At 43.7% G+C, this 24,567-nt stretch overlaps 1 protein-coding gene across 5 annotated transcripts in view; it reads right to left on the reverse strand.

Annotated features, from left to right (window-relative positions):
• LOC101479993 (extracellular sulfatase Sulf-2) overlaps window positions 1-24,567 on the reverse strand; it is a 114,281-nt gene that overhangs the window by 83,276 nt on the left and 6,438 nt on the right. For all 5 annotated transcript variants that reach the window (XM_076878438.1, XM_076878436.1, XM_076878437.1 and 2 more), the window contains exon 2: window positions 10,825-10,862. The gene's annotated coding sequence lies outside the window, so the exon portion shown is untranslated. The remainder of the gene's footprint in view (window positions 1-10,824; window positions 10,863-24,567) is intronic.

A 24,567-nucleotide genomic window follows, 5' to 3' on the forward strand; every position in this document is an offset into this window, starting at 1 on the left:
GATTAAAGCATCACCGAGACATTTAAGAACTTTTACTTCCAATTATAAATGAGACTCGTGTTTTCAGTGCAAAAATATTCAGCACAACAAGAAGAAAGTCTAAAGGCTAATCGTCAGAGAGAGGATGACACCATGGTAACAACTACTGCTGCTTGTGAGGCTGTGTGTGTGTGTGTGTGTGTGTGTGTGTGTGTGTGTGTGTGTGTGTGTGTGTGTGTGTGTGTGTGTGTGTGTTATAATTACTCCAGTGAGGCACTCTGCCAGTGATGCCTGCCTTTGGGGAGAAACACACACAAAACACTGAAAGACTATCTTATACACACTCACAAGGCTAAAACACAGAATTATCTCACACACACACACACACACACACACACACACACACAGCTCCACAGGTAGAGTAATGGAACAGTAAATCAACATGGTGACAGGAAGTTGGCGTGGCTGACAGGAAACGGAGAGTCTCTCCCCGGGTGGCTCGTCTTCTCTGCTGCACATCAGTGCAGAGTGTGTGTGTGTGTGTGTGTGTGTGTGTGTGTGACTACTGCAAAAAATGTTTATATTTTCTATCAAACTTTCTACATTTGATCATTTCAGGAGTGAAGATTGATGCGAGCTCCATCTGCATGGCGCGACAGAGATTTGGAGAAACAGTCAAACAAAGCAGTGAACATGAATCATTTCAAATGTTTCGTTTTCCGTCTGCTGAGAGAAACACCTGGAATTAATATTTTGCTAACTGCGTTATGGACAACCCAACCATCTGCACCATCACCTGCAGGTTTGCGTCCATCTGTGAGGCCGTGGACAGCTTTCCTTTTACTGAGCTGGTGATGGTGACGTCATAACAGATGATATCAGCAGATAAAATTACTTTTTCGACGTTGTAACAGCTTTGGACGGCCAGTGTTTGCTGGAGCCTGTTTTAATCTTGTCTTTCAATTAAAAGAAATAATCTCCAGAATAAAGATCATCAAACGTTAGTTGGATTCGTTAGTTTTAGTTTCACGATTGGGATTTTCTCACCTATGTGCATATTGACCACATACTGTACATAAAAGATGGCTGTAGCGCACTGTGATGTCACCTATTGTGATTAACTTTAAGCTAAACCTTAATATCAGCTAACTGGCACACAGAGAGCCTTTGATCAACAACACCAGAGGAAATAAAACTCAGAGGGTTTCTGTAGGTGAACCTGTCCCAGGATTATCTGCAGCCGCCCTCGTCTCAGGATTTGTCTCCTGCTCTGCTGCCAGTGGCATGAGGCACGTGGCTGTTGGTTTATTCTCTCTAGCTCAAGGTCTTCTGAGGGACCTGATGCAAGTTCACTTTGACCTGGAGCTCTCTTTGCTCCCACTGTGGAGTCTGTCCTGCAGTGACTGCTGGCTGGCCTTGGGAAACTGGTCTTATATTCCGGGATCCACCCCCTACCAGTTAAACCCGTGTCCCTCGTGACCCTCGCCTCATTTTTATTCATTTGCAACATTTGTTAACTTGCTAAACAACCACGATTACAGTATTAACCTGAATAACTGTGATGTGTGCAGCTGAACAGCATTACATCAAGGCCATCTTGGCTTTTTGAAACCAGACATCAGAAAAGTGGGACGGACTTTACCAATAAGACGCTCGCAGCTCATTGGCTAATGACTTGTGATTGATGAAGATCCCTGGTTGTACCTCGAGGTGACTGATGTTGTGATTTGGTGATTTATAAATAAAATACACTGAACATTGTATTAAATAAGATTTGAAAGTGTTCACTGATGTCACAGATCAAGGGTCGTTTTCCAACAAACATTTAGTTAATTGAGAGATGCCCCCTGCTGGCAACTGGAAAGAACTGGTGTTTTAGGCCCTTTTTAGAGCAGAAGGCCATCTTTTATATGCAGTTTATCCTATCAGCAGGTTCTAGGACTGTGTGCAGCATCAGCTGTGTTACCTTTGATTTAGTTTAAGCTACAATTTATAGAAACTAACTAAAGTTTATCTACTGCACTACAATATAAAGTGTGTTATCACACACAGCCAACATTCAAGGTAAAACGACTCACAACATTATGGTCCTTCACAGTATTAAGCCGCAGCTTATGTAAACACACTGATACGAAGACGGAGCTAATATGATGTCCCAGATGGAGATCCCCAGTGTAGGAGGGGTTTAGGTCATGAAATTCAATGTTTTTAGGGGGGAACTGGTCACACAGGGTTCAGGTTTCAGTTTGAGGCCTTTGCAGGACTCACTCGTTCTGCATGTAATTTTCATTTAGCCCATTTTCTCCGTACATTCATCACGAGGAGTAATAAAGCTGTGGGAGGAGTTTCCAGTCTTTCTGAGTCTTTGAGTTTTGAGTCTCTGTTACAACCCGTCCATCAGCACGTCCACGTTCTCCTCTCCCTTCTGTCTTTCTCTGTCCTTTTACTCTGGATTGAAATGCAGGTCACCAAATCCCTGCCCACACCGGGCGAATGCAGCAGCCAGCGAGCCGCATTTCCCAGGATGTATTTGTTGTTCTTTAGCTGCTCTCCTCTCTGGTTTAGAGTTTCTGAAACAGTAGCAGAAGAGAGCCGCAGGGAAGATTTAGTTTGTCCTCCACAGAGCAGGGGACATTTGTCTTCTTTATTTATTTATCTTTTTTTCCTGCGACGTACAAATAGCTGAAGGCTGTAGCAAGCAGCGGTCATCAGTTAGACTCAGCACTTCCCCCTTCTTTTCCTCCTCAATCTCCTCGCCTCCCTCAGCTCCTTCTCTTTCCTCTCACCCGTCCTCCACCTTTACCTGGTAGCCTGCTGACCTCTCAGCACACAAGAGATCTGTGTGTGTCACTGCGAGTCCCTCAGGCGGTATCCTCCACCAGTGAAGCAGCTGTTTTCCTGCGAGCAGGAGGAGAAGCAGCTGCTGCCTCGCTCTCTCTCAGATTCACCGAGTTTTCTCTGTTATTCATTTACTGACTCGACGTTCGCTCGGAGCCAGCGACTCTTCAGTCTGACCTCAGTCACATCAGCAACCCGAACCTAATCCTGCTCTGTGTAATGGATGCTTCTGCTAAATTACACATAAATGCCTCGGCTACCATTGAGGCAGGATTAGAGGCAGAGCAGCCAAAGAGCACACTTATCTAATCAGTGTTGGTCTAAAAATGAGTCAAGAGAAAAGTAATTATTAACACTACGTTGTCATTTTCCTCCTCAAAAGTTTATCTTTACTTTTAGGTAATTAATGCAGCTCTTTAATAATGACATTTATCTTTTTCATGCAGCTGCTCACCCGACATGAGGCATAAATGATCTTTAAAACAGGTAAGACACAATCATGAGAAAAATAAAATGAGGTTTGATGTAACAGGAGTTTCTAGGAGGTCTTAAAAATTTGCCAAATGCATCCTCAGAAGAACAGCTGTTCGTTTAAGAAACCCTAAATGAGCAGCATGGTGGCGCTGTTGTTAGCATTGCTGGCTCACAGTGAAAAAGCCCTGCGTCAGCTGGGATTGGCTCCAGAGTCAGTAGCTTGTAGAGCCTCCTTTAGCACTAATAACCTGAAGTAATGGTTTTATGTCTTTGACATCATTCTAGAGGAATTTTGCCACATTTATCGCTTCGGCTCATTGAGGTTTGAGAGCGTTTGTTCATGCACAGCTCTCTGAAGGTTCCCAAACAGCATCTCAGCCAAGCTGAGGTCTGGACTTGTTCCACTGCAGCACTTTGATTCTTTTTCTCCATTCTGCTGTGGATTTGCTGCTGAGCTTGGATCACTGTCCTGCTGCAGGACCCAAGCTTTAGATGTTGGACACATGTCCTCACATTTAACTCTAGAATACTTTGACTCAGTAAGTGAAAGGTGCCCCAACTGTCACCCATCCACGCCGTGCTGATAGTTAGTGTGAGGTGTTTGTGCTCCAGACTTGGTGCTGTGAATCATGGACGGACATCTCCACTTTGGTCTTGTCTGCTAGAAGGACGCAGTTCCAGAGGTCTCTGGGTTTATGTGATGCAACTCCGCAAACCAAGCTGTGCTGACATATTCAGGCTTTTGTCCTGGCAAACCCTCCACAGGAGCCATGAAGCCTTCAGTGTTTTTCCCTTATTAATAATCTTTCTCACTGTAGAATGATCGACTTCAAGTTGCTTGGGGTGGACTTATGACACTTCCCAGAGTGCTGGGCAGCAACATTTGCTTCTTTAAGATCATTGCTGATGTCTTTCTTCCAACATGTCACCATTTTCATTTTCTGGCAAACTTACAGCGATCAAATTTCCCACACAGCAAGCAGTGAGAGGCGAGAGGAGACATGTTGCTGAGACGTTCCTGAAAAGGAAACGCTGACTGAAATGTTCATGCTCAAGCCTGTTAGAGGGAAACACGAGTACAACAAGACACCTGGACAGGTGCACGCACTTTTACTCAGCTTTCAATGAGCGGTTAAACAAAACTTCCTTTCAGTCTGCAGATCTTTAAGTCTGCTGCCAGTGACAACCAGTGGTGTCCAAAGACTTCACTAATGGACGGGCGATAATTAGACCTCTGAGGTGTCCTTACTCTAAACCCTCTAATCTTCTTGTCCTTTCCTCTTCACCCCTCGTCTGTCACCCTCATCATTCACAGCCTATCACAGTCTTCCATTGCAGCGACACCTGCCGCTCTCTCACTCCGTGATGTCATCTCTAATTAATTCATTACGAGCTGGAAAAAAACAAAAACAGATTGAGCACAAAGCGACACAGGTCGATCAAAACGAGAGGACGGCGGCATCACATACGCTGCTCTTCCTCTACTATTTCCACCTCTCTCACTTTCTCTTCATCCCCCTCTCCATCCCTTCGGGCGGTTCATCCATCCTGCCCACTCAGAGACAGAAATAGACTGATGGAGAGCAGGAGCGCTCTGCTGGGAGATGACCACCGGACGCACACACTCACTTTACTGTATGCACACATATATTAAGACAAAACATGTAATGTATGCTCCTGCAGACCCTGCTGCAGATTTCTTCCACCTGATTCACGGCTGACAGCAGGTCTGACGGGATTCGACTCCTTTAATATTTACGTGCTCCTCACAGCCTCTGGTTTACTGCAGCTTCCAGCCTTGATGACGGCAGGATTTACATCCTGGCGGTTGTAGTGGCGTGCGTTTGTTTGTGCCTAATTAACTGAGCGTATATTATAGAACGTCAGTGAGTCATTTAACACACATGCCTTCGGTTTGCCTGCATTGAGCCAGGGGGGCCTGCATAGCAGCAGATATGATGGTGGACCTCAGCTGTGGAGGGATTTTTTAGTGGGTATGAATGAAGCAGAAACGTGTGGTTTTCATGTTAAATAACAAAAATGTAACTAAATGTAACTGTTAGCGAGTTTTCAGAATTGTTTGGGGCATTTTGAGCTTTTTTGGCAAACCGGAATGCCGGGAGAGAGCGAGGAGGAATGGCACACAGGAAGTGATCTGGGACCCTGCAGTGGCCTTCAGCATAAAGCTCACCCACTCAGCCTGGTGAGTTACAGCAGCAGGCTCTGGATACGATTTTAAATAAAGATTTAAAGAGTTACAGGTGGCTCTGTGGTGCAGAGAAAAGCAAAAAGCTTCCAGGTTTCTGGATTTTTCTGTACAGAGTGCATCTGTTGTCCCTGTGAAGGATTCCCACTTTTATTCCCACAGTCCAAAGACGTGGTCAGTGTGGGTGTGTGGTTTTCTGACTCTTAACCCTTCTGTATGCTGCTGAATCATGGAGCGCCCACAGCAGGCACTTTAGAACAATGGAGCTCCACCAAAGATCCCGAAGATCAACTCAATCGATGGAGACGCCAACATCAGTGATCTGAAGGAAACCATGATTCCCGCCTCAGGAATGCTGCACCAACTCTGAGAGACCGGCCACAACACCCGTGATGCCATACACTGAGCAGAGGAAGGACAGCATGTCCCCATTACAAGGATAAGATCAAGACTGTTGGAAGAAATCTGCATGACAATGGAGAAGTGAAGAAAGCTGCTCTGAAGGGAAGTGCAAGTTGTGTAGCAGAGACTTCAGCGCCTTGAGGCAACTGTTGTTGTGATTTGGTGCTATATAAATAAAAGTGAACTGAACGGTGCAACAGCATCACAAAGAGCAAGACAACTCATCCAGAAGGAAGGAAGGAAGGAAGGAAGGAAGGAAGGAAGGAAGGATGGAAGGACGGAAGGATTTTTTTGTTCCTCTTCCCATCACTTGGCTATGATTTAGCTACTTAGCTGAAATGCAGTCCATGATTGGCCATCATGTGGCTGAAGACAGGACAGCTTAGAGTCAGGAACAGGTCTAGTTACAGTCATTACAGTCATTTTAGTCCTCAGCTGTAGGTGTGAGGCTGATCTGTCAGCCAATCGGCTTCCAGATCACTGCTGCAGAGAACATTTGAATTTTGCAAATAATTTCCTCGGAGGATTGGACTGACGTAATGGAAATTTAAAAAAAAAAGAAAGAAAAGGAGCCATTTATCATTTTCTGTAACACACACACACACACACACACACCTGCACTCCTATACTTGTGAGGACACAGTTCCAGTCTAAATCTCTCACAGATCAATATCTTGCTCTTCTCTGTATTTGACTCTTTATTACTCTGAAACCATTCAGGCAATCTGCTGGCTGCTTTACACATAAACATGTTAAATAAAGGTTAAACACACAAAGATCGCACACTCAATCGGCTGCCCTGACATTTAAACAATTACAGACTGATTATTACATTTCATTTAATATGAGTTTCTGTCACAAACTGTTTGACTGTCTCAGCCGGCCGGGAGCCTGCTGCTCAGGTTTAAATGCTGAGGCTCTGAAGCTGAATTTGTGTCGTGTTTTGTTACAAAGCTTATTGGTGACACAAAGTAATGGAAATTCAACAAACGCAAAGGCTACAGAGACGTTTTCCCAGGAGCGTCATACAAACATTCATCTCACAGAGAAAAAGGTAACGACAACCACTTGGTAAACCTGCACAGGCAGCCTACGTTAGTGAGTGGCTCCATGATAACCAGATGATTCAAGTCAGCATCATCACATCATCACAATAAAAAGTTACAGCTACGTTCCACACAGAGGTTCTCAAGCTGTGGCCCGGAGGCCAGCAGCAGGCCTCAGCAGCACTTAAACACATTCATATATCCACAGACAGCCACGTGCTCCTTTCTTAAAGCTCTTTTAGTCAAAACTCCGTTTCTTGGTCTCGCCTTGATCCAGCATGCAAACGGCCTGCTGATCTGATTTAATGAATGTTTAAAAAGATAAATGTAAACAGGCACAAATATGACAATTACTAACATTAAACATCAAAATTCTCCGTTCTCTCTTGGCTCTTGATGGAGGCGGTCGCACTTTCTCCCTCTCCCTTATCTTTCCCGATTGGCTTCTCATGGCCTTTGTATAGTCTCGCGCATTCTCTAACCCTAAAAGAGTCTCCCAGACTTGTTCTCTAAAAACCCGAAGAAGAATTATGGATTTAATCAACTGGTCAAATGGAATTGACCCCCTGCTGGGCTCGGGAGAGCCTGATTGTCCTGTGGAGATGTTTGCTGTCGGATACTTGATGGTCCGTTGCGTCGTGTGTCTGGCGACACTCTCGATGGAGGACACTGAACGACATCTACCAATTCGGAACCACAATAACAGAGTTCTGATCGGACCCGGCTTATCGAAGAACAAGAAGCGGCTACAGCTGTTCAAAATCCCACAAGGCTGTTCGACATGATAGACGATGGGCAGGGCTGTGAGTACTCAGACTGTGTTTACTGAATGCAATCTGGATAAGATCTTGCAGAAGAACAACGGGAATTGAGAGACCTGTGACCAGTGCCTCTTTCCTCATGTTGTGCATTTTCCATTGTTATACCTCTCTGACCCGTCTTCCCCATGTGATGTTTGTGTAATGTATGTATGGTCGGAAGGGTAAGATGGCGCTGGCACGGCTGGCAGCCTTAACCCAATTTCCCTCGGGATGAATAAAGTATGATCAATCAATCAAAACCAATGAGCAATCTGCATTGTAAGACGCAGTGAGTTTTTTTCTCCTCTGATGTGCTGCTGCTTCACAACGCTCCCTCCAATCCGAAGTTATTTCTGCTGTAGGCCGCCCGAAAAAGTGACAGACTCAATAAATCAAAAACAAGAGCGAATTTAATTCTGTCTCCTTTCCAGAGAAAAACAATCAGCGTGAGGCACCGATCACTTGGTAACTCCCGTACTGTGCAGGGATGAAGGCTGCAGTGAGAACGGGCCAATTAGACGTAGGTTATCCATAAGTCCCACATCCGAACAGTAACAGTCCCACACACACACACACACACACACACACACACACACACACACACACACACACACACACACACACACACACACACACACACACACACACACACACACGGGGCAGTGATGCATCATGCTGACAACACTGTGAGTCTCCTCACTGCAGTGACCGCTGGGAGTGAACACTACAGCTGAGTTATGCTTGATAGATGAAGTGGCTACAACGCTGACAGATATGATCCCTGAAGTTCCTCTGACCCGCTTCCACTCAAAGACTTTTATTATTTTAAGAGCATTTCTACTTTATTACTTCATTTGACTGGACACGGGAGAGACCGCGGAGCAGCAAAGATCCTCAGACGGATCTTTGAACCAATGATGTTCCACTTACACAATCAGTGTCGTTACCTCAGACAGAGACAATCGTCACATGTTTGTAACGTATACGTTGCATAGAAATTTTTGGAAGATGGAAATATTTTGTGTAGCTTATTTCACATGTAGACAGAGTGCAGATGCCAAACACCAGGGGGCGCTGCTGGGTGAGGTTAATCAATCAGATCATGGATTGTTTGGATATCACTGCTGCTATTTAAAAAAGAAAAAGAAAAGAAAGGAAAACATGACACGCTTTACAGGCCGCCCACAAATCAATCAACCAGTCACTTAATCAATAAACCAGTAAATTAATCATTCTGCTGTTTGTAATGCAGAGAAAAAATCCGTCGACGTGACAACTCTCGAGTTTTCTCTCTGCCTCTGTCTGTGTCCTCTCAGTGTGTGAAAACACACACACACACACAGACACACACACACACACACACACACACACACACACACACACACACACACACACACACACACACACACACACACACACACACACACACAGGGAGGAATGTGGAGGAGTACAGGTCATCTGGAGCTGAACCAGAAATCAGCTGCAGGGAAACAAACGAGGCTGCAGAGTTCACGCTGAAGCACCAACTCCTTCACTCTGCAGCGTCTCCATGATCCACTCTGTGCTTTTTACACAGCAGATTTAACAGAAACATGAAACACTTACCTCTGCCTCCCAAATCGCACGATTCAAGTCATTTTATTGTCAGAGTTCTAACATCGTACTTCTCGTATGCAGCTGGTCTTGAAAACATCTGCAGCACTGATATTTCTGATATTTCTGCCCGTGCTTGTTCGCCAGCTGGCAGAATTTCATTGCACTAAATGTTGAAAGTTCAGCCACGCTCCACGAGAGAGACGTGATTTGTTCTTGATGCAGCTCCAACGGTGTGTTTATGTAACTGCCGTTTCATTTCTCTTCATTTGTTTAAGCAGGCGTCTTATTTACAGCCTCGAACATCTGTTTGTTTTTGCACTGAGCGATCCACGTGTCCTTATCCACGTCCACGCTTTCATGGCAGGTGCAGTAGAAGAACACATTTCATGGAGAAACATGGCCATCAGAGAGTTTTTGTGTATGTGGTGACTGCGCCGCTGTCAGCTTGTGAAATGATGATGTAATGGCCGCGTCTCCTGTTTCTGTGCAGCACATCTTTAAAGTCAGAGGGATCATCACCATGTCGATGCACCAAATTCACCAGTGCCTGGCTGAGAGCGCTCGTAGCCCTGATCTCTGACTTCGAAGCAACCAAAGACAACAACGATCAAAGGTTGACTGCAGTCAGTTGCATTCATCTTGGGCGTGCTGTGGTCTTCAACCGCTGTTTCCTGCACTGTGACTGTGGCGGTCTTTAGGTCGTGTCTTGGTCTGATTAACCTGATTTGGACTACCAGCTTCCTAGTGTAGATCAGTATGTGTTTTTGAGTCACACCCATGCATGCTTTACTGCTTCTACTTTGCACTTGTGTGTAATTCCCCCCCCCCAGTGTGAGGTGTACACACAATCTGACCGTGTCCGTGAGTTGTCATTGTTTGGGAACAGCCCCGTCATTAATCAGGAACGTGAGAGTGCGAGGCTGCAACGCTCAGTCTCACCTCCTCATCTGCATCACTGCGAGTCTACGTTTCATTTTTTGGATTCCCGTGTGGAGTTTTTCTAACCTTTGTTTCCTTCACACTCTATTTTTCGGTTTAAGAGAGCTCGGTAAAACAGTCTGCGATCTTGATATCCTGGGATAACAGGCTGTTCCTTGTGATTACAACTTCCCATCTTGTTTTCACAGGGTTAAAAATAGCAGTTTGGTGAAGCTGCTATTCATCTGTTATTACCCCACGATGACAGCGTCGTGGTTTTAAAGAGATTTCATATGACACGACAGACTGAGATCAGATGTTACAGTAAGAAATCGCGAACCATCGAGTCCCAAGAAAATCGTTTGGGGGAAGTTAAATGAATAAAAGCAGAGTTTTTATTTATTTCAGTAATAAGTGTAATCATTGTTTCTGCAAGCATGAGTGCCACAAATCTACAAGATAATTGTGATCCATTGCAGCTGTTTGCATCTGTCTGCAGCCGTGCTCCTCGTTACCAGCAAACAGACGGCGTGGCCAAATTAGCGAAGAGCAAAAATAGCTTTACCTGTCAGGTGTGTGTGGCGTTTCCTGCTGTGTTCAGTCCTGCAGAGACAAACAGAGACAGAAGAAGCTGTTAACGAGGAGCTCTGACTGACATTTACACTGACGTCAGGCGAGTACAGGCGCAGGCACCTTAATGAACTGCTAAATCAGTAGCCTGTCACAGCTCATCGGCCACATTTAAACCACATACAGTGGTGAAAACACTGGCTGCAGCCATAGACAGTATAACTATTGATGTAGGCACTGATGAAGTTCTGTTATGGAGCTGGAAGTGAGGCGTAAAAGTGGACACAGCGCACACTCGTTGGGTTAACTTCTCAGAGGTGGAAGCTCCACGCGTCTTTTACAATGCAACGATGTCAATAAGGCTGCCTGATTAAAAACAGAAATCATAATTACAATGATTTTGGTTCCTGGAAATAATATTCACTAAGATAAGTTAAGGCATTTCCTGGTTGAGCTACGAGCCTAGGCTCACCTATGGCCATGAAATGTGACTATTGTGTTCCCTTAGTGGTGAGGGGCTCAGAGTAGACACCTCCAAACTGAAAGGAGCCGCCATGGTTCAAAGACCTGACTAGGATGCCTCGTTGGTGAGTCCCAGACGAGATGTTTGTGGGACGTCCTGCCAGGAGGAGACCCTGGGAAACCAGCTGGCTTTTGGGTTTATACTCAGTTGTGAACGCAGACAGCTGGGGAACCGATGTCACCGCGCTCATTCCTGTTAAACCTCTTTGAATCTTTGAAGTCGGCTGACTGGGCGGATTTTTTGCAGAAATAGTTCTTGCGTCATCCACATTTGGTGTTCGTTTCTATTTTCTAAAGGTTTTCCTGATACGAATCCGTTTTAGACTGTCATTCTAACGGTATCTAAGATTTCCCTCAATGTGTTGTTGGGAGTGAAGAAGAACAACACAAAACTGTTTCTCTTATGCCGAGGTCAGCAACCGATGTTAAGTTATAAACCTAACCGTACGGAGACAGCACGGCAGCGGTGGGTACATGATCGACAAACGTGGCGTGTAACATCTAATCCCGCCTCCTCTGCAGCCCACAGAGATGCAGAACATGCTCGTGTGCATGAGTCACTTTCTTCCAAAGCAACCCAAACCCTGATTTCCTAAACCTAACCAACTAGTTTTTAGTTCTTAAACTCAAAAGGTGAGTTAAAGTGAAATTAAGAAAGGAGTTCAAGACAGAAAAGAAAAAATAAAGGGGTCCCAGTGGGGCACGTCGCATGTAATGCAGCGTAGAGGGAGAATTTATAAGAGGCGCGTATCACGCACCAGGGTTAGATTGCACCGGACCAGCACGAGGCCTCAGAATAAACTAATACTGTTACTGTGGGCTGCACACCGACCGAAGGGCCCCGTATCCTTCCACTGCTTCTCTCTGATATTTGTTTGTTTTCATTTGAAATATATTTAAAGTTCAAGAAAACTCTTCTATAAACGTTAATTGAATCCATGGCAAGTGTTACGCTAATTAAAATTATGTTAAACAAGCCAAATTGTAATTACTGGCCAAAATAACTGGGATTATCCCCCCCGTCATAATAAGGCCGTCCTGGTAACAGACAGCACTTTCAGTTTTAAAACTTCCAGCAGACGACCTCTGTGACCCCAGCTTAGCTCCATAATAAAACCACCGCCATACAAAATACAGTACAGCGCGTACACACACACACACACAGACACACACACCGCAGTCAGCGATTCCGCTCACGTCCACCTCAAATCCCCCGAGTGAGAAGGAGCGAGGAGACGATGAAGAGGAGGAGGAGGAGGTGGTAACTGAAGGCACATTTACCATCTGTAATCAAAAGAACTCCGTGTTGGACTGTCGCCTCCCCCCTCCTACTATTCTCTCCCTCCTCTCTTTTTCTCTCTCTTCAATTTCCTCCCTTCTGTTGCAAAGCATGAGCAGCATACTGATGGTGGGATTACACACACACACACACACACACACACACACACACACACACACACACACACACACACACACACACACACACACAATCTAGTGAGAGAAGTAATGACTTTCTGCCTTCTCTTTCAATTCGCTCCGAGCTGCCAACTCCCACTGGGTCACCGTGTGTGTGTGTGTGTGTGTGTGTGTGTGTGTGTGTGTGTGTGTGTGTGTGTGTGTGTGTGTGTGTGTGTGTGTGTGTGTGTGTGTGTGTGTGAGAGAGAGGGAAACAGAAAGAGCAAAAGACACGAGGGAGGTGATACAACATCTCCAATTAGCTGGGCTGGTGGTCTGTTTGGGGGGTTTGGTGTGTGTGGCTGGATAATGAAACCACATGGTGGAGGTCTTCAGGCAGGTTCAGGACCTGAACCTGCTCTCTGGACTTTCTGATCCACCTGATTCCACTTAAAGACCTCAGTCTGTCTGCAAAAATGTATTTTCTTTCGCCCTCTGCAGAAGGCGTCCTGCAAACAGCCGCGGCAGGTCTGCAGACGGAGCTCGCTGGGCATTTTATCGTAACCAAATCCAGACGTGTACCTGCTTATCATAACTGAATTTGATTATCAAACCACACATCAAAGTGCAGTCAGGAGTTGGCTACTTTAAAAAAACTGAAAAAACAGAACCTGACCACACTTTTTAGTTTTGCATTAAAAGCTGATTCAGTGAGATTTCTAACAGAGCACTTTCAGTTACTGTGGTTGGGAAAAGTGGTAGAAACGGTTAAACGCTCACGTTTAAAGTAACTGAATTTTAACAAGGTTTGGAACGAGCCAAAAACTACGAGACACACGAAAAGATGGACGTGTGCGTATGTGGAGTCAAATACTTTCAATGGTCCATCTGAGAAAAAGCGTGTGCACTGAGAATTTGAGTATCCAGTGATGAAGGCCTGAAGAACACAACAGTGAACTGGAAACAGTGAAAGGTAACACAAGTGTTCACTGTAACTTCACGGCCACTAACCATGGATACCAGAGCAGTGATCAGCCACCTCTCCAGTGAGTTCCACATCCCACAGATGGAGCAGCACATAGTTTCCAACCTGCTGTAAAGCAGGCCTTTACAGTGTAGTTACTCCACCCAGGGTGAGAAACTCTCTGGAACAATAAATATCTGATAGAACAGAACAGGAAGGGCCAGGGCTGGTTGGCAGAAACAAAACAAAATAAGAATGATGGTCACGATAGTAAATCGATCAATGATGTCATCATTCTCTTGGGTGGATAAAAAATAAAACTAAACTAAAAAAAGTTTGAGAGTTTACGATTCGCGGGCGGACGCTCCGTGTGGGTGAAACACTGCTCCATCCATGATTTAAAACTTCCAATCATCACGTTAATCACAAACTCTGCGATTTTAATTGAGATCAAAGCGCTGTGACCAGACAAGCACGACACTGACACTAATTAAAACTATGATAACTCTGGTAATTAACTTTAGGACAAACTGCTGTAGCTTTCATTAACCCTGAACTGTCTCAGGGTTTCTTTGCTGCACACAGTTTTCCTGTGAAGCTTAAAGACATGGTGCTGTAGTCATTTGTTGCTGCACGGTCACAGTGTGTACTGGCCTCGTGCTCGCCAAAGGCCCACATCCACTGCCCACACTGGTTTCAGCATGTTCTAACAACCGTAATGTCTCACATTAACAACCAGCTTTATGGTGCTGGATCTTTAATGCCAAATATCTTCGGCAAAGGTTCGGATGCATGCTGCTCCATTTTTCTGTCAGATTTTAAAAAGTTGAAATAAAGTCCAAGCACTGAAACTGACTGATCTTCTTTCTTTCAGCGTGCACAGCATCTTTTATCCAGTCATGCAGAAAATACACGAGTTATATCGAACATTTCTTGAACTTTCAGAACTGCGGTTATTCCCAGCAACATGAAGCAGGAAGTGCTTTTTTCTCTGAGCTAAATTAGCTGCAGGATGGATACTCGTGAAGTGTAGATGTGGGCTGGATGGCACACAAAGCAGAGAATCTGTAACAGAGGAGGTTTTGTTGTTGCTGATTCTTAAATCCATTTGCTCAGCTGAGCTGACGGGCTCGGTCCTGCACTGTAACATGAAACAGCTGTTTCTTGAAACAATTGACCAAATGAGCATTGCCATAGCGACTAACAATTAGCCAATCAGTCCAACAGGGAGAGTCAAAGCTGTTGTCAAGCACTGTTAAATTGTGCACCTCAACGGTGAGATTTTAAAAGGCTTGTTTGTTTTCAGGCATCCCTCAAGAACACGGAGAAACAAGCTGAACTGAGATGAGGCTTGAGACACGCGAACGCCCGAGTTCGAGCACTTATCTGCAAATACTTGCTAACTGACCACCGAGAATGGTTAGCTTTGGTATAAAAGCTTTGCTACTTTTTTTTAAAAATTGCACAGCTTTTACTTTGAAGGTTAATGGTTTGTTTCATAACTGCTTAGCGGGTAGTTTATGAAATATTTTAAAATTCCCCAATGCCGAGTCCAGTGGGGGTCAGTTTAGGGCTATTCAGCAACCTTGCATTACTGACAGCACAGTTCAGTTCTACGCCTCCATAGAGGAACACACTAAAAGTCTTGTTGTGGATTTTGGTTGGTAGACGGCAGAAACTGTACAAATGTAACTGGCTGGAGAATGCACTGCAGCTCTTTGATGCTTTGATTTTTTTCTGTTTTACGTTGAAGTAAGATGACCTTTCCTGTTTCTTTACTGCAGAGTTCACTACGGATGTCAAATGCCCATTTAATATCACTTAACTTGATTCTTTCTGACGGCACTATGTTTTTAAAAACTGAAGGACGTGCATGTGTATAAATGAAAAGTATCTGTAGAGAAAAGCAAGTGGCAAATGAATTTAAAGGAAAACTGAAGAAACGCTGAGCAGCAGCAGCACTCTGAGGGAGCAGAGTGATCGACATCTGAGAGAATCTCCAGTTTCCAGATTCTTCGTCTGTTTCGTATCGACGAGTGCTGCTCTGACGCCTCCACATACACAGGGAGGCGCCACCAGGTCAGAAAGGAGAGGAGGAGCTTTTTTAGGAGGTGATGGGTCCGAGATTTTGTGCACGAGTGTGTAAAAGAATCCCCCAATTCTCATTTCATGCTTCAGTGAAAAGCTTTTCAGCCATCGTTGTTTCTCATCCTCACCTTCTTTCCTCTTCATCACCCTCCTTCTTTTCTGTCCTTTCTCTCCCCCTTTGCTTCCTTTTTCCTTACCTCTTCCATCCTTTAATCTTTTTCCTTCTATCCTTGTTTCGTCTTCTTTCTCCTTTGTTCCTCTACTCTCTAAACATTAATGATATTGGCCCTTCTTCCTCTCCTGCAGCTACTTCTGGGACAGTTTAGAAATAAATCCATCACCTGTGTCGGTGCCATAAAACCACTAAAAGAAGAAAAGAAAAAAACCTGTATTTGGGATAAAAAATGTTTTGCTACAATAAAGTGTGAAAAGTGAAGCTTATGTGGAAAACTTTACACTAACATGCTTTTTAATGCTGTAAACTTATAACTAGAGCAGGGCGATATGGCCAAAAATATTTATCACGATATATATTTGAAAATTTGCGATAACGATATAACCGACGATATAATTGATGCGAGACAAAATACAACTCCACAACATTACTAGCGCAAAAAGACAACCTTCCATTTATTTTCACTTAAACAAGAAGCTGGTTTTTATGTACATTAAAGCTTTATAAAAATGTAACAGTGCAAATGCAAATTCCTTGCTGAAAGTTTAACAAAAAGGCATTTCCAGTAGAAATGGGCTGACATATCCTGAGCATAACCATGTATAATATCCACTGAAGTTAAAAAGAGGTGCTTTGCAACATTAAACTGCAGTGTGCAGTACGTATTTTTCGGACCATAAGGTGCACGGGATTATAAGGCACATTAAGCGAAACAAAGCAGTCAGATAAATCAAACTTTATTAAACTCATTCTTCTTGCTTCCTCCACTTCTGTACCATTGATTCATTAATGTTGAATTCTCTGGCAGCGGCTCTATTCCCATGTTGTTGCAGTATATTAATGACTAACCTCGTATTGTGGATGGATTATCTCAGTTGTTCTCCTGACTGAAGTTTGGTCCGTTTACAGCATCCTGCCATGCGATTGCATTTGTCTCTAACCATGAGGAACCTTCACGTTAACTTTTATAAGTGGAAAAGTGTTAGTGTTCGTCCTCCAGCTTCACTGTTTATGTTATGCTAACATAGCTGTGTTGCTAGCGATCACGTAGCACATCATTATATACCAGCTAGCCCAACTTCAGTAACCCTACAAACGTCACTGCTGTTTAGTTTCCTGTCTTCATTTATGTTGGAAGTGATAGCAGAGCTGTACGTTTGATTTTTTTCAGAGATCCTATGAAAAGAAAAAAAAAAAAAAACATGTCTGAGGCCAAACTAACCTTCAAAATGTGGAGTGAAAAGCCAAACTGCAAAGTAACCTTTTATATTTTTCTGTTTTTTTCTGGATTTTTTAGTTGATATTCTGTTTCTCTGCATTAAAATAAAACTACAATAAAAATTACAGACTGTTCGTTTCTTTGTAAGTGAGCAATTACACACTTCACTTGGCCTTCCAACATGAGGAGCAGATATGTTATAGAAAAATGTGTTTGTTTATAATCTAACAGAAGTAAACTGAGATCAGATTCAAATGTTCCCCAGGTACATAACAACCACACAGAGTTTCTTCATACCTATCTGACAGCAACATCTGGGTAACAAACCACTAAAACAACCCTGCAACAGCTGCTCGCTCACTGACAGAGTCCAGTCACAGACAGCTTTGCGTGCTGCGTGAGAGCACGATCACGTGCTAATGGGGGAGCAGTCACTGGACAAAAAGATGTTACACGTATAATGAGGAGCTTTTGGGGAAAAATAGCCATATCTAGAAAAAAAAAAAAAGAGCTAAAAGCCAGAGAAAAAGATAACAGACATCCCAGGGCATCGAGAAATACTGTTATGTCAGATACTGCCGGCAGTGCCCTGAAGCAGCGGCAGTGATGATGATGATGATGGGCGATATATAACCATTGTGCACATTTGGAGGATGGAGGGGGGGCGGTGCACTAAGATGGTCAGAGAGAAGATGTGGATCATTTGGGAGCTTTGACCTTCGTTTTGTTTACACTCACTTATTGTTTTTACTTCATTTTTAAGATCATGAAACAAAAACTACTTGGTTCATATTTAGGAAACATCATGCTGAGAAATGACACTTCACTGTGTGATAACAGTGTTCTTTATGAGGTGAGGCAGGTGTGAGACGTGTTTATATATTACACATTATCCGTTACTCTTCTGGAGTACATTACTTAATTACTACTTGTTACCTGTTGAAGTTCAGGGTCCGACTGCTGGGCTGCACTCTGGGTTCTTGGCTAGCTCACCGTTAGCATGCTCGCTGTGTTAGCAGTCTAACGCAGTTGTTGCTGTCTTGGATACAGTTTGCTATTTATAATCATGCTCTTGTCTTTTTGTGCAGTAAAAATAAGATAACTGAAGAACCTTTGTAATGGATGTAACAGCATAATTGTTACTGTAATGTAAATACTGAAAAATGTAATGTATTTACAGTAACGCTGTAACACTGTTGCCAAACAGTGGTGGTGTAACGCGTTAACATGGTGACCTCTGCACGATCGTAAGGGAAACACAGACACAGCAAGTTTCTGAAGTTTCTAATGATTCATAGACAATTCAGCTTTTTGGGAAAGTTGCGAGGAGCTCATGCTTTTTGCTGGTAAACCCAGCACGGCATTTAGAGACGTGTTTGAAATGTTATCGAGGATTTGCTAAAATGTTGTCCCTACAGACGAACCCCTGGACATGAGATATCAGAGAAACTATACAGCAGGTGTCAAACTGTTGTCTGTCCTTTAAAAGTCTTTGTCAAAACAAATGTTGGAAAATGTGGGTCGATCCGGTAGCTGATCCCGGGATAGCTGTAGGACATGAACTCTACAAGTATTCAGTCATCAGGTGTGTCCCCGCTGTAGAAGATGAAGCAGTGAAAGCAAGCAGAGTATTTTGGGATGGTGTCGGTGTCCGTGACCGTGGTAACAGTCGTTTCGACCACCAACAGGTTTCCCGCGGGGGACAAGAAAATCATCTGTGACCTTCATGTGAAACTCACTTCACTTCCTCCTGCTGTCTGTCTTCACCCTGTTCTGTCAGTCTGAATCACTCTGCTCCATTTCTGCACAGCGTGTCACTGCTAATGGAGCCCCACGGACACACACACACACACACACACACACACACACACACACACACACACACACACACACACACAGTGACCTAATCAGTACCTCTCCTGGAGACGGTGCTGGAGAGTTTAATTCTCTATCCAGCTCTTTGTGTGCGCCTCCATCCGATGGGCCATCATGAGATCATGTCTGACTGCTGCTGTTTTATTCAGCACTTCCACTTCAGACGTACCCAACATGCTCGGCGACGCCAGCGGCACTAAAACACGTGGATGTTATCTTGAAGATTTTAAGCTTTTAAGAAGACACCTCTAACTTCTCCCACCGCCGTGCACAGACCACATCAGAGACGCACGGGTTATAACTCTCCTTGATGACTGATTTCTAAAGTCGGATTTTATGACATTTTCTTTTACTTTCTTGTCCCTGTGAAGGATTTTATAGCTAAAAAGTGCGAAATCAGATACAGATTTGTTCTTTTTAAATAAGCTCACCTCACATCATGCTGTTTGCTGCTTATCCTCAGTTAATACACTCACAGTTAAATTTTACATACAAGGTAAATAACTGAGGGTAAGAAGATGCTTTTCTTCTATCCACAAGACAACAGCTTGTTCACACATCTTGTGCAAACAAGCCACAGTCTTGCTCAAACTGAATAAAAACTATAAAATATGAATACAGTTTCATTATAATTACCTCGTTGGCCTTCTGTACTGATCAAACTACTGAATATAAGGGACTCCATCTGTAGTATTGGGTCCACTTGTCCAACTTCTAACCCTGTGAGGTCCAAGTCATCGCTGGTGATGACCTCAACCCTGTCGCTAACGCTACCACAATATACAGGTTTCTTTTCCCCTCAGCTGTCCTCAACCATCTGGGAAGAAACCAAAATAAAATAGTTGCTCTAACCAACACGCAGAAAGAACTAGAATCATTTTATCCTAAATGACTTTTTTGGATGGGGTTTGGAGCTAGCCTTGGGATCTTCACCCACAGAAATGTAGAACTCACTGATTTCATCAAACTGGAGCGGACTTTGTAAAGCAGAAAATAAACAGTGTGTGTACAGATTATTGTTCAAAGCCATCAGCCTGACAATGAAAATATCATTTTTATGAGCTCCTTCAGTATCTGCTTCTAGAAGCTTAATCCTGATGACTGCTGACTACACTAAATACCAGCCGTTATCCCCAGAGGCTAAGTCAGCAGACCAGACGATGGGTTCCCACACCGGCTCATATCAGTAGAGTTTGAGAGCATGAAGTAAAAAGCAATCATTTTTATTGATTGCTCAGGACAGAATTAGCAGATTTTCACAGGAAAAGCAAAGACAGGTTCAGACTGGGCCCAGAAACCTCTGGCAGTAAATGTGGATTTAGTGTTACCATTTAAACAGCAGACTCCTCCTCTCCTCGTCGTCTTTGTCTCTGATTTATCACAGCAGTTGTGGATGTTCCACAGTCAAATGACTTCTTACAGCCTGCAGTTAGTTTGGCTCCACTGCTGCTGCAGAGAGCATCGCGCTTTAAAACTGCTGCTCTATGAAGAATTTACATTCATTAAAAACTAAAACCTCCCCTCCTGCCTCCCTCCATCGCTCTCACCGAGCGTCTCTGAAGGTCAGCCGCTCCAAAGCAGCGGTCTATAACGATTACCAATTTCATCAATTCTGCTACAGTGAGGGGGAGGGCGAGGAGGGGTTTTAAATATAACAGTGCGAGGAGGGCGAACACCAATCAGAGCTGTTCCAGCTGTATTTTTTGTACATCCTAAGTGACCTTCTGTCTAAATGAAACAAAGTGAAAAGGACAATTAAAGTGGAGGAGATTTATGAGGCGATTTATGAGACGCTGATGAAAAGTCACACGGCAAACAGAACCGCCGAGAAAACACTGCGGCGTGCCGGGGCTCAGAAGGGGACGACTGGGAATGCTGTCGGCGCTCCCTGGAGGCCGCAGGTGTCATTGCAGTCACAGTGAGAAGGTGACGAACGGAAAAAGAACATCCCAAAGATTGATGTCTTCTTACAGCCTAAAACAAGAGGAAGGCTAAATGTTCTTGGGAGAAGGTTGAGTTTCTGCAAACATCGTCCACAGAAATGATATCAGAAAACTATCAGAGATCAGGGGTCAACAGAAGTAATGGTTTTTCCCATTCAGACTCAGGAATATGAATCCGGTCTCCATTAATCCTGACTGGGACTTTGCATGACCAGATGCCGAACAGCAGAAACACCTGCAGATTTAAAGGACCCTGAAGGCCACAGGGCTGAGGTCATTACATGCATTACATTTTACTACATTAACTACTCCCCATATGAAGTAGTTGTTGTTGTTGTTACATGGCTGACAGAGGTGATGGCTTGTGACACCAGCTATCAGCTTTCAGTCTTGAGATCCTTCCCCGTGCACCTTACCTCAGGTGACCCCTATTGGTCACACTGGGTGGTCGGGCAAGCTCTCACCAGTGGTTTCATTCAGCTCTCTCTAGGTTACCATGACCTGGATGAGTGAGAACCTACCCACATAAAGTAACTGTTCTGTTGTGTTACAGCACAGCGTGGCGTGAGATGCAGTGTGCCTGTTTCCTGTTAGGATCTGCTCCGGCTGCTTGGATTGGGCATTGCTTGCTGCTAGCTTGGTGTTAGCATGCAGTCTTGGCGGGAGCTTTTAAAGAGTCAATGTCGCGTTGTCCAGTTGTGGACGGTTGTTTCTGACCTGCAGTTTGAACTTTACGTCGTGCTTTTGTTTTTCGTGCAGTAAAGTTTGCATTCACATCACCACTGCTCAAACTGCTCAAACGTTGGATACCACTCTGTTATTTTCCTTCCCAAATTCTTTTACCACCCATCGTGCAGATAATTAAAGAATGTAACAACAGTAACTACATATTAGTTTGATAGATAACAGTAATGTGATTACTACATTTAATACAGTGTTATGATTATGTTACAGGAATAATAATAAAATGAAATGTTCAAAGGACACACTGACCGACCGAGTGTCGTTCACATCTGTGGTTACTGATGTCAGCAGCAGATTTTTTTAGTTTATTAAACACAACGGACACAATCATCCAGACTCAGAACGCTACGACATCTTTCCCTTTGCATGCAATATTTACACGCACCAGCTTCAGCGCCCTGCATCAGGTCCACACGGGATTTCCTGGATGTGAAATTTGAACCTCTTAGATAACAGACAGTTTGTTTTTCCATTCACATGCAGAGGAAATAACAAAATGCAAATACACCAACACGTGGGCTACTTGGCACCTTTTTTTTACTTTCCATGTTATGACGCAGATCAAATTCTGTATCACACGTGTGTGTGTGTGTGTGTGTGTGTGTGTGTGTGTGTGTGTGTGTGTGTGTGTGTGTGTGTGTGTGTGTGTTTCCCATTAGCTGAGCTGAGGGTGCCGTGTTTGAGTTTGAAGGGCATAACATGCAACAGTAACTGCAGCTAGAATAAAAAAAACTCTACCTTCAATCATTTGTGTTATATTTGAAAAACATGTTACGTTTTTATGGCTCTCATTCCACAATATGCTGTTTCACTCTTGATGATTTATATATATCAATGTGTGCATGATGACAGTTATGTAATCCTTCTATTATTTGCCCATGCAAATGTGATTTTGCACGCCACCTTCTGCATTATTCTATTTATAATGCTTCTGTATGTTTAATTTGAGGGTTTTTTGAATTAAGCAGTCTCCTTGCCAGCGAGTACACGACAGTAAATAGACTCATGTGACACAGTGAGACATAATCTTCTATTCTTTTATTTCTATTCTGTCCTGACACTTTTATTACTCACTAAAATAATTGTTCCTTTTCTTGAGGTTCTGTAGTCTGAGGCTGCCTCCTAACTTTGCTACCAGCATGATATCTTCCTTTTCCCTTTGGCGTAGCCGGAGACGCCGTTTGTGTCGATTGTTTGAGGTTCTTGGTGCTTGTTGCATCACGCACGTGCAGGAGGAGCACTTCTGTCAGGTTTTTTTTAAAGCTTTACTTCAAATATTTTAAAGCAGTCTCACTTTTGCAACACACAGATATTAATGTGAGTGAGAACGAGCAGAGATGCAAACAGAGGTGATACATCAGCCCCAATCAGCATCAGTGCTCCTGCACTCAGCGAGCGCTTTATTAGGAACACCCGGGGGACATGTTTGAAAGCTGAACTAAAATGTTATTAAGTATCATTTATGTTGAACTGTAAAGACCATTTCAACATGAGGATCAACAACAACAACAAAAAGGTCAACGAAAACTGTCCTGAGTAGAATTAATAACTGCTACATTAAGCACATTTGACACAATAACACCTCCCTCCTTACAAAATATTACACATTTGGTCTAATTGTGTGTTTTTTAACATTTACCTCCAACACTGTGAAAAGCAGCTCCAGCAGCCACAAAGACCTGCACTTACTCTCCCAAAGTCTCCAGGGTCCAAAATGCTCTCTGTTTTCCATCTGGATACACATTGAGTAAACTGCACATCTCATTACACACTCAGAGCTGCAGGGAACGAGCAGACTGCTGCCGTGTGACTGTGGACGAGTCCAGAGACGAGTTTTCACTTTCAGAGCAGCGATAAAGCAAATTAAAAAGTAATGCTGAGTGGAATCTAAACAGCTCCACAACAGAGACGAGCAGCCTCGTCCCACTGTGTGTGTGTGTGTGTGTGTGTGTGTGTGTGTGTGTGTGTGTTCGTTTCTAAAGACCAGAAGCGTCCCTGCTGTTCTTTACATCTCTACATGTGACCTCGGTGACCCGGCGCTCGCTCAGTCGCTCACACATGCTGAGATTTCCATCCCTGTGAGGACACTCAAGCCCAGATTACACTGAACGTGGACACGGACAGCTGGAGACCCGACGGCTGAGTAGGCATTCGCGTTGTACTTCTTTGAAGTCTGCGGGGACTCTGCCGCTGGGGCACACGCACACTCGGTGCATTGTAATGTAAATTCTCTGCAGATGCGAACAAGGGGTCAAGAAAAAACAAAAACACAGGCGGGCACGTGGATCCTCACGCTCACCCACTGTAACAACATTTTTGTTACTCTGAACCAAGCAGACTTGAGCTCATGGAAAGTATTCATGCAGGCTTCAGTTAAAAAACTCAAATTAAACCAAAACTAGGTGAGGAAACAAACATCCAGGAAGTGAAAAAACATGAATTAAAGATGAAAGAAACAAAACAAAAAGGAAGTAATATTAGGACCACTCAAGATAAGCAAATATAATAAAACAATAAAATGGAAAAATACTAATAAAAAAGGAGCTTTGGGTGGATGTTAAGAAAAAACTTTTAAAGAAAACTTTCAATAAAATTTGTAAATTTCAGAAGAACTCCAGAGATCAACAGACCAGACAACATGTTATTAGAAGACCAACGACACAACAACATTTCCGTCCAATCACATTATTGATGCAGACGACAAACTACAAGCTGAAAACTGACTAAAATCTCCAACCAATGAAAACAGTCCAAAGTCACAACCTGGTTCAGAGCATCATGCACGCTCAGCGTGCTTTACGCTCCGCACAATA

Source organism: Maylandia zebra, linkage group LG20 (assembly GCF_041146795.1).
Source record: "Maylandia zebra isolate NMK-2024a linkage group LG20, Mzebra_GT3a, whole genome shotgun sequence".
In the NCBI taxonomy this organism is placed as follows: Eukaryota; Metazoa; Chordata; class Actinopteri; order Cichliformes; family Cichlidae; genus Maylandia; species Maylandia zebra.